We start from the raw sequence: 14,134 nt of genomic DNA on the forward strand, positions 1-14,134 counted from the left end.
CTTCTCGGGCATTATCACTTTTATACAACATATTCAAATATTGATTGACATTTTCATAAAAATATTAATTTATTCATTCTATTTCATCCTTCCACAAGATATCGTCCCAACCCAAATCTAGCGTTGCTACCTAAGCCGGCTGGTGGTTTGTTTCACCGGTTCGGTTGCCAGAGACGCGACCCAGTCGTTCAGTCTTTTTGTTCTGAATCTATGGACGCCACCCAGTCGTTCGATCTAAATGTTCCATTGCCATACTGGCTGACAATTTTCTTATCCCTTGCTTGCTAGCTAGCCAACCATGACTAACTTACAGTCACGTCAAAGAGTGCAGCCAGAATAACAGCAAAGTAGGTGCTTTTGCATAAACTGTTTTTTAGTGACATTTATTTGGATACATACATAATGATATAATGAGCCGTGATTTCACCTGGCAAAGAAAATGTGCTCACTCATCAGGACACTTGTTCAGAGGAGCTAGCCAAAAACACAGCTAACACAATCTTCAAACTGAAGCTGGAAAGACTGAACTAGCTGCACTTCGTTTCGTTTTTACCTTTTTTCAATTTACAGTTCTTTGTGTATATATATTATATCCATAAAAATGATGCCATTCATGATTGACTGGCTAAGAAACGCTGCCTGCCTGTGTCTCGTCCCGACACGTTCATTACTATGGTACAGGTGGAGATCGAATTTTAATATTGAAACGATGTTGCAAATGTCGGAGACATCAAGGTTTATACAAGTCTTTGCTGTTGAAAACAATGTTAGGTAATGTCTAGATGCTTTTTATAGTGGAGATTGCTTAGATTGCTTGGCTGGGCTAATGAGACAGTGGATTCCGCAGTCAGATGGAACAGCGTAAATAGGCAATTTTAACTGTCTGGAATGCGGTTTTAACCAATCCGTATAATTAAGTAAGCTCTGTTAGTCAGACTCAGACAAGCATATTCTATTTAAGAGCTACCATTTGTTAGCCTGGGTGCCTAGACTGGCACCCAGGCTAAGCCTCTGTTTTAAAGCAGGTTATACAATCTGAAATATAGCTGGAAGCAGCAATGAACCGGGTTCACAGGATGAAAGAAAGGACATGATCAATTGGATAAAGCAAGCACTATAATGTAGGAAAGAGTTTCAAGTTGATAAGTCATTGTGAAGTAGATTTAAATGGACATGTAAAACCGGATTGACTGATTTCTCAATAACAGCCGTCTCTTAACCCAGTGCTTCCCAAACTTTTTGGGGTACTGTACCCCTAAAACACTTTGACCTGCCTGAAAAACTCCCTCATACACCTGCAACTGGCGTGATTCCTAAATTAGGTGTACTTTAGACAAAAATGTTGTTTGGCAGACTTGTTTTGAATGTCAGGGATGTAGGAGTTGAACTCACTGTTGAGTTTGGATAAATGTGAGCTTACTATTTCTGTCAACGGATCTCTGTCAACGTCACCTGTAAAAAGGTAGGTGTCAAGTTGCTGGAAACAACTTATATCCCCATCATCACATTTCCTCTGCCAGAGTTTGATCTTCATGAATCCACACATTTTGTCATACATGTTTAGAATGTGTGTCTTGACCTTGCACAGTTAGATTCTGGTTGTTCAGTTTGCTGAACACATCAGCAAGATAGGCAAGGCGGGCTCCCCAGTCTGTGTCCTTGAACACAGCCACAAGGGGGTGTGAGTGCTCAGACAGAAAATCACTTGGGCATGCAGCTCAAAAAGCCTCTGTAGCATTTTCCCTCTGGTTAGACAGTGTGAAGCTGTAGCTGCTGGTGCTCTTTCTAACTGTCATCACAGAGCCTTTCAAACAGTTGTGATTCAGAGGTCTGGATTTATGATGATAAAGTTAATAACTTTCACTGCATCATTCAAAACAATGTAACTCAGGACTCATTCTCTTGCTGGCTAATGCCTCTCTGTGAATGATACAGTGGGATTTACTTTCTTTATGTGGACAATTAATCATTTCACTCTCCCAGGCATTGATGCAGCTCCATCCATGCACACATGAACACAGAATTTCCAATCCAAACACATCCTCACCTGTAGTTCTCCCCGTTAGCTTCTAGCAGAACAGAATGTGCTCATTAATTGCCGAAATGTCTCTATCGCACAAACGCAATCAACTGGGCTTCCCCACTGACTTCAGTCGATTTGTCCAACTGCAGAGAAAATGGACAGAAATTATAATTTTTCAACAATATCAACGCCCATGTCGTCGATCCTATGGTACAACATGTTATTTGACAATGATACAGTCTTCAGCGCATCAGCTGCTGTCTTATCAGTCATAGTTTCTGTGAGGATAACAGCATCAGGCACTCTGGCGCGAGGAGCAAAGGATCACGGACACTTGGCACGAGCAGAGGATCAAACTTTGTGCCAACGGGCGGGCAGAGACCAGGTAGACAGAGTAATGTGCACACACACAAACTAAAGTAAAAAAGTGGGTCTATAAATATAAAATAACTAGAGATTTCACACCAGTGACCAAAAATGTTTTCCTGCCTGTTGAAATTTTAATAACTTGAATATATTTTTTGGGGTCATATTTTTCCCAATATTTTTTTTCTTCACATTTTGGAAAAATGTCCCACTTACCCTCTGGGGACTGTACAGGTACCCCCGGTTGGGAAACGCTGTCTTAACTTAAGGATCCGCCCTTTTTTATTTTATTTTAGCCTAAAATGGCATTCCCAAATCTAACTGCCTGTAGCTCAGGACCTGAAGCAAGGATATGCATATTCTTGATACCATTTGAAAGGAACAACGTTGAACTTTGTGGAAATGTGAAATGAATGTAGGAGGATAACACATTAGATCTGGTAAAAGATAATACAAAGAAAAAAACATGTGTTTAACAAAAAATGTTGTACCGTCATCTTTGAAATGCAAGAGAAAGGCCATAATATATTATTCCATCTCAGGCGCAATTTAGATTTTGGCCACTAGATGGCAGCAGTGTATGTACAACGTTTTAGACTGATCCAATGAACCATTGTATTTCTGTTCAAAATGTTGTATCAAGACTGCCCAAATGTGCCTAATTGGTTTATCAATAACTTTTCAAGTTCACTCCTCAAACAATAGCATGGTATTCTTTCACTGTAATAGCTACTGTAAATTGGACAATGCAGTTAGATTAACAAGAATTTATGCTCTCTGCCATTATCAGATATGTCTATGTCCTGGAAAATGTTCTTATTACTTACAACCTCATGTTAATCACATTAGCCTAAGTTAGCTCAACCGTCCCATGGGGGCCCCACCGATCCTGTAGAGGTTTTCATTGATAAGGGAATTTATATGCTTAAAGGTAATGACTAAACAATTCCACCCTGAAATGTAATTATGACATTATGTAACAGATATAATGAATAATTCGACAAACGTAACTATTAGTAATCATTCGATTCTGTAACATGTATAATGAATTAGAATGGTAAACTTCAGTGTGACTAAGAAGAGACCGAGAACCATTAAACTGTGTATGACCTGACCTGGCTAGAACTCTGAGAAACTTACGACAGGACAGGGAGTCCTTTCAAGGTTCCAGGGAGTCCTTTCAAGGTTCCTCTAATCTCGGGGGAATGGAACTGCCGGCTTGGTAGTGATAAACAGTGGATACAACTCACCTACTGTTTGTGTGTATGTATGTGCGTAGGATATCTACTGTTTGTGTGGAGGTATGTGCGTAAGTAGTGAGTGAGTTATAAAATGGATATCTTTGTATTATGGACTTCAGAACGTTCTCGTGAATAAACTGTACGAACATTTTGCATATGCTGAGTCTTTGCCTAATTATTATTAAACCCAGGGTTTTACAAACCTCGGGGATTGGTCAAAGCTTATTGATTTTTAGTTATTATCATTGGGATTGAAAATTCTCGTGACGTTAATCAGGCTAAAATTATCTGGGAGCCTCGTTCCAAGCCTATAGGAATATTGGGAGGTCATCTGAATATTCGTAGCATTATTTCCAAGAGTGAACAGGTAGAACATGTATTGAATGATTCTAATCTTAATTTTTTCTTTTTCTCTGAGACATGGCTGAAGAAATCTTCTCCTATTTCTGCTTTAATGTCCCTGGATATTCCATATTCAGAAGGGACAGGGGAGAGGGTAGAGGGGGTGGATTGCTCATGTACATGAAATATAGCTTTAAATGCAATCATATCATATGGATACATGCCAATGACCTTGAATGTATGGGACTGAATGTCTTCCTCTCCCCTCATATGTCTCTCACTATCATTGGATTATATCGACCACCAACATCTTTAAGCCATGCTTAAAGAATGTGATCATAAGAAGGAGATCATCTTCATGGGCGATTTCAATATAAAGTGGTAAAACAAAACTTGCAGGAAAAAGCTCAAAGAGATCACAGACTATTTCAACCTGACTCAAATAATACAAGGTCCAAGCAGAGTAACACAGTCATCCCAGACTCAAATTGATCTGGTCTATACTAACAGACCTGATCGAAAAAATCTCACTAAAAAGAGATTTAAGAACCATATTAATGTGTCACAGTACGATAAAAAAATCCTAGAGAGTAACTACAATGCAGCTATAAGTCAAATTGACTGGGTCTGATCTGTTAAGCAATGAAGACCCAGAGTCTGGATACAGAACATTTCTGTCAGCTACTGACAAAGTGGATACCTCTTTTACTAGGAAATTTCAACGTAAGCCAAGACGGAAAACCTCTCTACCATGACTCAACGAGGACCTCTGGATACAGATGAGAGAACGGGATCTTTCCTTGAAAAAAAGCACTGAAGTCTGGTCAGAATGATGACAGAAGTATATTTACAGCACTGAGAAATAAGGTGGTAAGCAATATATCAAAAACAAAAGCAGAGTTGTTTCTTAGAGTGATCAATGAAGCAAAAGGAAATTGCAAAGTGATTTGGGAAAATCTCAACAAACTAACAGGGAGAGGAGCTCATCATGAATTAAAGGTTAATGGGATTCTAATTTAAGACTGATTTCAAGTCCACCACCTTTAACCATTTTTTTGTTGACTCTGTCAGGGAACTGGCTCTACGATTTTCAACCAAAACCACACTCCCATAGATAATGATAAACCAATATTCAGAATTCCTGAAATCTCATCGTCAGCAGTGGACAGTATTATTAGCTTCTTCAGGACTCTAGAACAACATATGTATTTGGTCTAGACACTGTGTTCCTGAAGAGACACAAATATTCTCTGATTGTCTCTATTGTACATCTAGTTAATCTGTCCATCAAATATGGGTTCTTCCCCAAATCTTGGAAGTCTGCTGCAGTGATACCTGTTTTAAAATCTGGTGACCCAACACTGGTGGAAAATTACCAACCCATAAGCATTCTTCCAATGCTATCAAAAGTATCTGAAAGATCATCTGACTGGTCACCTCATTCAGGGCAACTCAATACATCAAATGCCATTTGGATTCAGAACTAACAATTCTACCAAAACAGCCAATTGCTATTTTCTGAAGTGCATTAAATCTAATCTGGACCTAGGTGGTGAAGTCAGTCTTTTTGGATCTTAAAAAGGCTTTTGATACTGTGAATCATTAGGTCCTCGTATCCAAACTATCTTCCCTTACTGTGTCCACTGAAGTCATTAGTTGGATGTATTCTTATCTGGCAAACAGAAGTCAAAGGGTTTGTTTGGGGGACACTCAGTCAGACTCTCTTTACTATAACATTGCGGTCCCACAAGGGTCAATATTAGGCCCCCTTCTGTTTACCATTATATATAAATGATCTCCCACAAGTTAACATGAAGATGAATGCAGATGATACAGTTATTTCTGTATGTACACAAAAAATAGACAACTAGCTGTTAACTGAAGCTGTGGTACATGTTTCTAAATGGATGACTAATTCTTGCCTTCATTTAAATATCAACAAGACTGTTTGTATGTACTTCTCCAAGAAATCCATTGATTCTTCCCAGCGAGCTGTTCTTGTTAATGGGGAGAATCTGAAAGTTGTGTCTAACTTCAGGTATCTTGGTGTAATTTTGGACTCCAACTTGACATTTAAGAAACATGTGAAGAAGGTGATTAACACGGTCAAGTTTGGATTATCCAACTTTAGGTTTATAAGACATTTCCTTCCCCTGGAGGCCACAAAACTATATATGCATGCTATGATCTATTCACATCTGAGATATTGCCTCACATGCTGGTCACAAGCAGGAGCTACTATTCTGAAACCAAATGAATCCCTCTACAAACGAACACCTAAGATTTTTGATAACAAACCAAGCCGTTACCATCATTGTCATATAATTTACAAACATTATTTATTTAGTCTGGATAGCTTTAAGCAGTATGTAGATGCAAGCCTTGTCTTAAGATCCTGCATGGTCTTGCCCCTCCACCTCTATGCCGGCATATCATGCTCAAGGAAAGCACCTCCAAGGGCAGTAACTAGAGAGGGGATTGCGTTGTCCCTTTTCGACATAGTAAAATTGGCCAATCAGCTTTCTCTGTTAGAACTACAATATACTGGAATGCAATGCCCATGGACTTGAGAAGCTGCACTGATTATTGTACTTTTAAATTGAATTTGAAAACATGGCTCAAATCTATCTAAACCTGTACACATGAGTTATCTGTGGTTCCTCATATGTAAGACAATGATAGATGATGATGATGATAGTGTTGTTGTTGTTAGAATGATATATTATTGGATGTAATGTACTGGTATGTTGTATTGTTTTAGTGAGTATGTGTATTGTGGCTGTGTAATTGTCCTTAGCTGCTCTGAGACTACGAGTGCAAATTAGCTTTTGGCTAACCCCAGCACATTTACATGGATGTTGCATTATTGTAATATTGATGTTGATTCATGTGAATTGTCCCCTATAAATAAATATTAAAAAAAATACTAAATGCTGATTTTTCCTTTGATAGAGATAGTGCCCATCTCTCAGTCTCTCTCTCTCTCTCTCTCTCTCTCTCTCTCTCTCTCTCTCTCTCTCTCTCTCTCTCTCTCTCTCTCTCGTCTTTGTAGAGAAGTACACCTCAGGCAGTGATATCTTACTGTACAGTTAGTCATCTAAATCTAGCCATTATTTGTGCTTTTCATGTCAATTTTCTTTATTCCTAGTTACGTAACGTACAGTTATGAATATGTGGTCTGGATAAGAGCGTCTGCTAGATGACTTAAATGTAATGAATATAATAACTGTTCCTTGAAGGAAACGAGGTATAACATACCATGGGGATTCAACAATCAATCATATTCACCTAAAGAAAACTGAAATCACACCCAAAGGTCCAATAAATCCCGAGCCCGCCCTCGGAAGCTCCGTTTCCTGGCTATAATACCGGGACGAGCAATCATTTCCTCAATTCTGTATCGCTCTTTAGCGATCCCAAATCCCCTGATGGTGTAGGTCCAAAATATGTTATACCTCATTCCCTCCTTCAGGGAACAGTAGTTATATTCATAACTGTACTTTCCCTTTCAGTTTATCACTCGGTATAACATACTATTGGGACAAACAATCACACCCCAAGCCAGGTCAGAGGGTACCAAACTAGGAGGCCCGCGGCAGCCCAGGCACGCACAGGTTCCACTGGCTCCAAAAAGGGATTTCAGAAGCCACCTTTTTCCCCAAAATGTACCCGAGAAGCATGAACTGTCAGAGCCTCATGAGGCCTGAACTGTCAGAGCCCCATATAGGGAACAATAACCTGCTGCAACTGGCTATGCGCACTGACAAGCTGCCACTGCAACCCAAGTCCATAAACCCCACGCTTCCAAGAACAATACTTACCTTGCGAGCCTGAAATGTCAGAACTTGTACAAGGAACTGCAAGCCCAAAACAATAGAACACCTGTCGTGACTTGGTAAACTGCACATGCGTGCTGCATAGCATCGACCAGAGTCAATGAACTACAGCAGCACAAGGCTCAAACCCACAGGAAACTGTGGTAACCCTTATAATGAGCACTTTACATGCTGCTGAAGTCCAAGCCTCAAACCCACAGGGAATAGTGGTAACCCGGATAAATATGCAACCTGCCCGCTGCCTGAAACAGTGTGGCTCAAGAACATTATGAGCCACACTGGGAAACAGTTATTTCCTAGCGATAAAACCTCACAAAGCTATGTCGGGAACCCGAACTCGCTGCAGCACAGATATCACCAATATATCAACAAGCAGCCGCCACACCTCTAGTGGAGTGAGCACGCACACTGTTAGGCAACCCTTGTCCTTCGTTGTCATACACCAGGGAGATAGCCTCCACAATCTAATAAGAAAGACGCTGTTTTTGAAAGTGCCATACCCCTAGCTGAATTAGCGAAACAGACGAAAAGCTGGTCACAAATGTGGATATCCTTGGTCCTATGCATATACACTGAACAAAAATATAAATGCAACAATTTAAAAGATTTTACCGACTTATATAAGGAAATCAGTCAATTGAAATACATTCATTCGGCCCTAATCGATGGATTTCACATGACTGTGAATACAGATACCTTAAAAAGAAGGTAGGGGCGTGGATTAGAAAACCAGTCAGTATCTGGTGTGACCACTGTTTGCCTTATGCAGCGCGACATACTGTATCTCCTTCACATAGAGTTGATCAGGCTGTTGATTGTGGCCTGTGGAATGTTGTTCCACTCCTCTTCAACGGCTGTGCGAAGTTGCTGTATATTGGCGGGACCTGGAACATGCTGTCGCACATGTCGATCCAGAGCATCACAAACATGCTCAATGGGTGACATGTTTGGTGAGTATGTAGGCCATGGAAGAACTGGGACATTTTCAGTTTCCAGGAATTGTGTACAGATCCTTGCTACTTGGGGCCATGCATTATCGTGCTTAAACATGAGGTGATGACGGCGGATGAATGGCACGACAATAGGCCTCAGGATCTTGTCACGGTATCTCTGTGTTTTCAAATTGTAATTTATAAAATGCAATTGTGTTTGTTGCTTATGCCTGTCCATACCATAACCCCACCACCACTAATGGGCACTCTGTTCACAACGTTGACATCAGCAAACCGCTTGGCCACATAACGCCATACACGCTGTCTGACATTTTTTTATTTTACCTTTATTTAATTAGGCAAGTCAGTTAAGAACAAATTCTTATTTTCAATGACGGCCTACGAATAGCCTTGTTCAGGGACAGAACGACAGATTCTTACCTTGTCAGCTCGGGGATTCAATCTTGCAACCTTTCGGTTACTAGTCCAACGCTCTAACCGCTAGGCTACTTGCCGCATAATCTGCCCAGTACAGTTGAAAACAGGATTCATGCCTGAAGACACACTTCTCCAGCTTGCCAGTGGCCATCGAAGGTGAGCATTTGTCCACTAAAGTCGGTTACGATGCCAAACTACAGTCAGACCCTGGTGAGGACGACAAGCACGCAGATGAGCTTCCCTGAGATGGTTTCTGACAGTTTTTGCAGATATTCTTCGGTTGTGCTAACCCACAGTTTCATCAGCTGTCCGAGTGGCTGGTCTCAGATGATCCCGCAGGTGAAGAAGTTGGATGTGGAGACCATGGGCTGGTGTGGTTACATGTGGTCTGCTGTTGTGAGGCTGGTTGGATGTACTGCCAAATTCTCTAAAACGATGTTGAAGGCGGCTTATAGTAGAGAAATTAACATTGCATTTTCTGGAAACAGCTCTAGTGGACATTCCTGCAGTCAGCATGCCAAATGCACGCTCCCTCAAAACTTGAGACTATCACATTTCAGGTATGACCCAGATGCAGACAGTGTCGAAGAAACAAACATTTATTTCTAATACAGGGGCAGACAAATGACAGGTCAAAGGCAGGCAGGGGTCAATAATTCAGAGAGGGTGCAAAGGGTCCAGAACGGCAGGCAGGCTTAGGGTCAGGGCAGGCAGAATGGTCAAAACTGGGAAGGATTAGAAAACAGGAGCAAGAAACAGGCCGGAGCAGGGGAACAAACGCTGGTAGGTTTCACGAACAAAACCAGCTGGCAACAGACAAATAGAGAACACAGGTATAAATACACAGGGGATAATGGGGAAGATGGTCGACACCTGGAGGGGGGTGGAGACAAGCACAAAGACAGGTGAAACAGATCAGGGTGTGACAGGGACATTTTAGAGTGACCTTTTATGGGATCTTTTATTTCAGCTCATGAAACATGGCACCAACACGCTGATTTTTGTTCAGTGTACTTGTGTAAAGCATGCACCGGACACAGGCCATTCAACCTCTGTTGTTCACTGGAAGCAAATGGAGGAGGTGAGAAGGGGAACAGCTCGAATACCAGGCACCTGTAAGACATAGGCAAAACCTTGGGAGCACAAGCTGCATAAGCAGGTAACATCACTTTGGAGTAACCAGGCGTGAACTCCAAACAGAAAGGGTGTACTGATCGCACGCAAAGATCCCCAACGTGCTTGGCCGACACCAAGGCCATGAGCAGAGCAGTCTTGCAGAAAAGGACCTTCAGATCCACAGACTCCAATGGTTCAGACGGAGGCTCACACAGAGCGTTCAGGACCAAAGCCAGGTCGGTACCATAAACTTAGATACTGGTCCTAGTCGATGCACGCCTTTCAGGAACTGTACCACCAGAGGATGACACCCGGGGTAGAGTCATCAATCCCTTCATTACACGCTGAGATGTCTGCTATATAAACCTTCAATGTGGAAAAAGAAATGCTCTGCTCAAAAAATCTCTTGCAAGAACATCAAAATGTCCACCAAATAGCTCTGAAAAGGCGAAGCTCCTGTAACCTGACACCAACTGTATAGTCACAATCACATTCAAGAGTAAACCCCTAGCTGTCAAATTCAACCTTCAGGGGCCAAACCCACAGATCCCATGTCTGCGGTTGTCGATGCCAAACTCTCCTGTGCGCCTGGGACATTAGATCCTGACGACTGTCAGAATGGCAGGCTAAGCCTAGTTTTCTGTGACATTTTTTGTGGCATAAAGCATGGACAGGAAGTGCTGACAGGAAGGCCCCACTCACACACCCACACACAGAGCACAGAGGAGAATGAAGATTGAGAGAAACTGACATTGACCATAGAAAATAAGAAAAATAAATGAATTGGAAACTAGAATCAATACAAATGATAATGAAATGTTGAATATGTTAAATGTTGGAAATATTGGGGAATGTTAAAGGGTGACTGAAGTAATATAGTAAAATGGTTTAGGATGAGATGTTTGCTTGTTTTAGGGTACATTTGGACTATGTCTATCGGGCTTGTAGGAGATTGATAGTGAAATGTTATAATGAAATAACAGGATGATGGGATGTTGAATGTTAAAGATGTAACTGGAGTAATAAATTAGATTAGAATTGAGTGAAATTATAATATTAAAGCTTGATTTGAAGGGAATAAGAAGTGTTAATGTTTAAAACTAGTAGTGATGATGATGTTTAGTTAGAGGTATATTAAAGATGCAATATGCAGAAATCGCTACACCATTTCCTGGTTGATAAATTCTAGTAGTCTGTCTAATTTCAGGTTGTGACTAAACAAGCAATTATAGTGTAGATAATCATTGTACCATCTTAACCGCTGTGAAATATATTTTACATAACCAAAAATTTTGCATTTTCAGCTGTTTGAAGCTGGTGTACAAACCCAAAGTAAAAGTTGCAAGAATGATGCTTTAAGACGGGGAAGCATAGAAATAGTGCACATAGAACAGATCTACTGCTTCTTAGGCTTGCTTTCTATGAGAATGACAGATCAATGAAAATTGCATATCTATAACTCACATTTATATGTGAACTTTGTCAGGTCGCCCAAAAAGTTACATATTGCAGCTTTAACTTCTCTGCGCTACGGATCCCTTTTACGGGATCATTTTCCTAAACAACCGCTAGAATTGCAGGGCGCCAAATGCAAAAATATTACTACAAATATTTATAATCATGCAATCACAAGTGAAATATACCAAAACACAGCTTAGCTTGTTGTTAATCCACTTATCGTGTCAGATTTTGAAAATATACTTTACAGCGAAAGAAATCCAAGCTTTTGTGAGTGTAGCAATCAATGCTACAACAGTTAGCCTTATATTAGCTTGGTTAGCTTGGTCACAAAAGTCAGAAAAGCAATAAAATGAATCGCTTACCTTAGATAATCTTCGGATGTTTGCACTCACGAGACTCCCAGTTACACAACAAATGTTCTTTTTGTTCAATAAATATTACTTTTATCACAAAAAAACCGCCATTTGGGTTGCGCGTTATGTTCAGAAAACCAAAGCCTTGTTCCGTTCGACAAATTCCAAAAAGTATCCGTAATGGTCGTAGAAACATGTCAAATGTTTTTTATAATCAATCCTCAGGTTGTTTTTAACAAACGTAATCGATAATATTTCAACCGGACCATAACCTATTCATTAAGAGACAAACGGAAAATGGAGAGCTCCTCTCGCGCGCGCAGGAACTATTCGGAGGACACCTGACTAAAATCTCGTTCATTTTTCAAAATAAAAGCCTGAAACTATGTCTAAAGCCTGGTCACAGCCTGAGGAAAACATTGGAAAATGAATCTGGTTGATACCCCTTGAAATGGAAGAAAGACGGTCCAGGAAACACAGATTACATTTTTTTTTAGCACTTCCGGGTTATATTTTCTTAGGTTTTCGTCTGCAGAATACATTTTGTTATACTCACAGACAATATTTTGACAGTTTTGGAAACTTTGGAGTGTTTTCTATCCTAATCTGTAAATTATATGCATGTTCTACGATCTGGGCCAGAGAAAATGTCCGTTTACCTTGGGAACGATATTTTAAGAAAAAACAAAATTCTGACCCCTAGCGCTAAGTTAAGGGTGCTAGCTTAACCTAGAATAACCCCATGTCAGACTAGTTAGGAGAGACCTAAAAGGAGGGGTCAGGAAATCCTGGTCATATGGGGCTCGGATCATTATGAGATGAGGCTTGTATCATTTGGTATTGGAGCCTGCATCATTCTTGGTGGGTTAGGGGTTACTTGAATCACAGCTCGCTAGAGCCTGGTTTTAGAGAGCATAGGGTAAGCATAGGTGTGGTTAGTGGTTGGCTGACAAAGCCCCTTTAAGGGTCAGGAGCGAGTTTGCAGGTGCAAGATTTTGTAGAGGCGTCAGCAAAACCACAAGGGTTTTTAGGTGAGGAGTAATGACCACAGGTAGACCATTAGGGCAGCTGGTGTTTACCATAAATGCATCATTAGGACAAGCATTAGGATATAAAAGATGCAGGAATTGTTTGTTGGGAAGAGTCTATTTTGGCTTGCTAGAAGAACCCATTGTCTGCTGAATAAGAATTTAGCTGTAGCTTTTTAGCTTATATATATTTCGATTTTTATTATAGTTTAAAATGTTAAAGTACAGTTCTAGAAGGAATCCTTAAGGTTACCTTATTGATAGAAGTTTTAAGTAGCTATTAGAGTTTTGAATCACCAACTGAGATACTGATCATCCTTAGGGGGGCGACAAAATACTCTTTATAGTTGTAGAAGTTAAGAGACCGTTTTTCTTGTTATTAAATGCTGTCTTCTCATAAAATTGTATGAGACAAAAAATATTGCATTGGCAGCCTAATAGGGGATTAGATAAGGGCGCTGGAGGTATCTAATCCATGGTTCATTTTTGCTTATCATAATTGCTTGTGTGATTATTGATTTGTGATATTTATTTATTGATTGATTGAGCTGGGACCTTTTATGACGGTTTCTGGAATTTTGAATAAACCCTGTGTCATAAATGAGTCATACAAGTGCATGTCGTTTTACTCTAGGTTTCTGAAATTGACTTGATTGATTGAGGATTTAGCTTGACACGACACGGAACCCTCCATGGGTCCGCGCTCAACAGGAGGATGATCTCTGCAAACCAGGGTTGTCTGGGCCAATGGGAAGCCACCAGAATCAACAACAGACCCTCCTAATGGAACCTCTCCATGGTGGCATGAATCAGGAAACACATAGAGCGACAGGAAATGCTCACTGCTTCAACAAGCAGGACCAGGTTTAGGAGAGAGAGTGTCACACCCTGATCTGTTTCACCTGTCTTGTGCTTGTCTCCACCCCCCACCAGGTGTCTCCCATTTATCCCCATTGTCCCTTGTGTATTTATACCTGTGTTTTCTGTTTGTCTGTTGC

Source organism: Salvelinus sp. IW2-2015, linkage group LG8 (genome assembly GCF_002910315.2).
Source record: "Salvelinus sp. IW2-2015 linkage group LG8, ASM291031v2, whole genome shotgun sequence".
In the NCBI taxonomy this organism is placed as follows: domain Eukaryota; kingdom Metazoa; phylum Chordata; class Actinopteri; order Salmoniformes; family Salmonidae; genus Salvelinus; species Salvelinus sp. IW2-2015.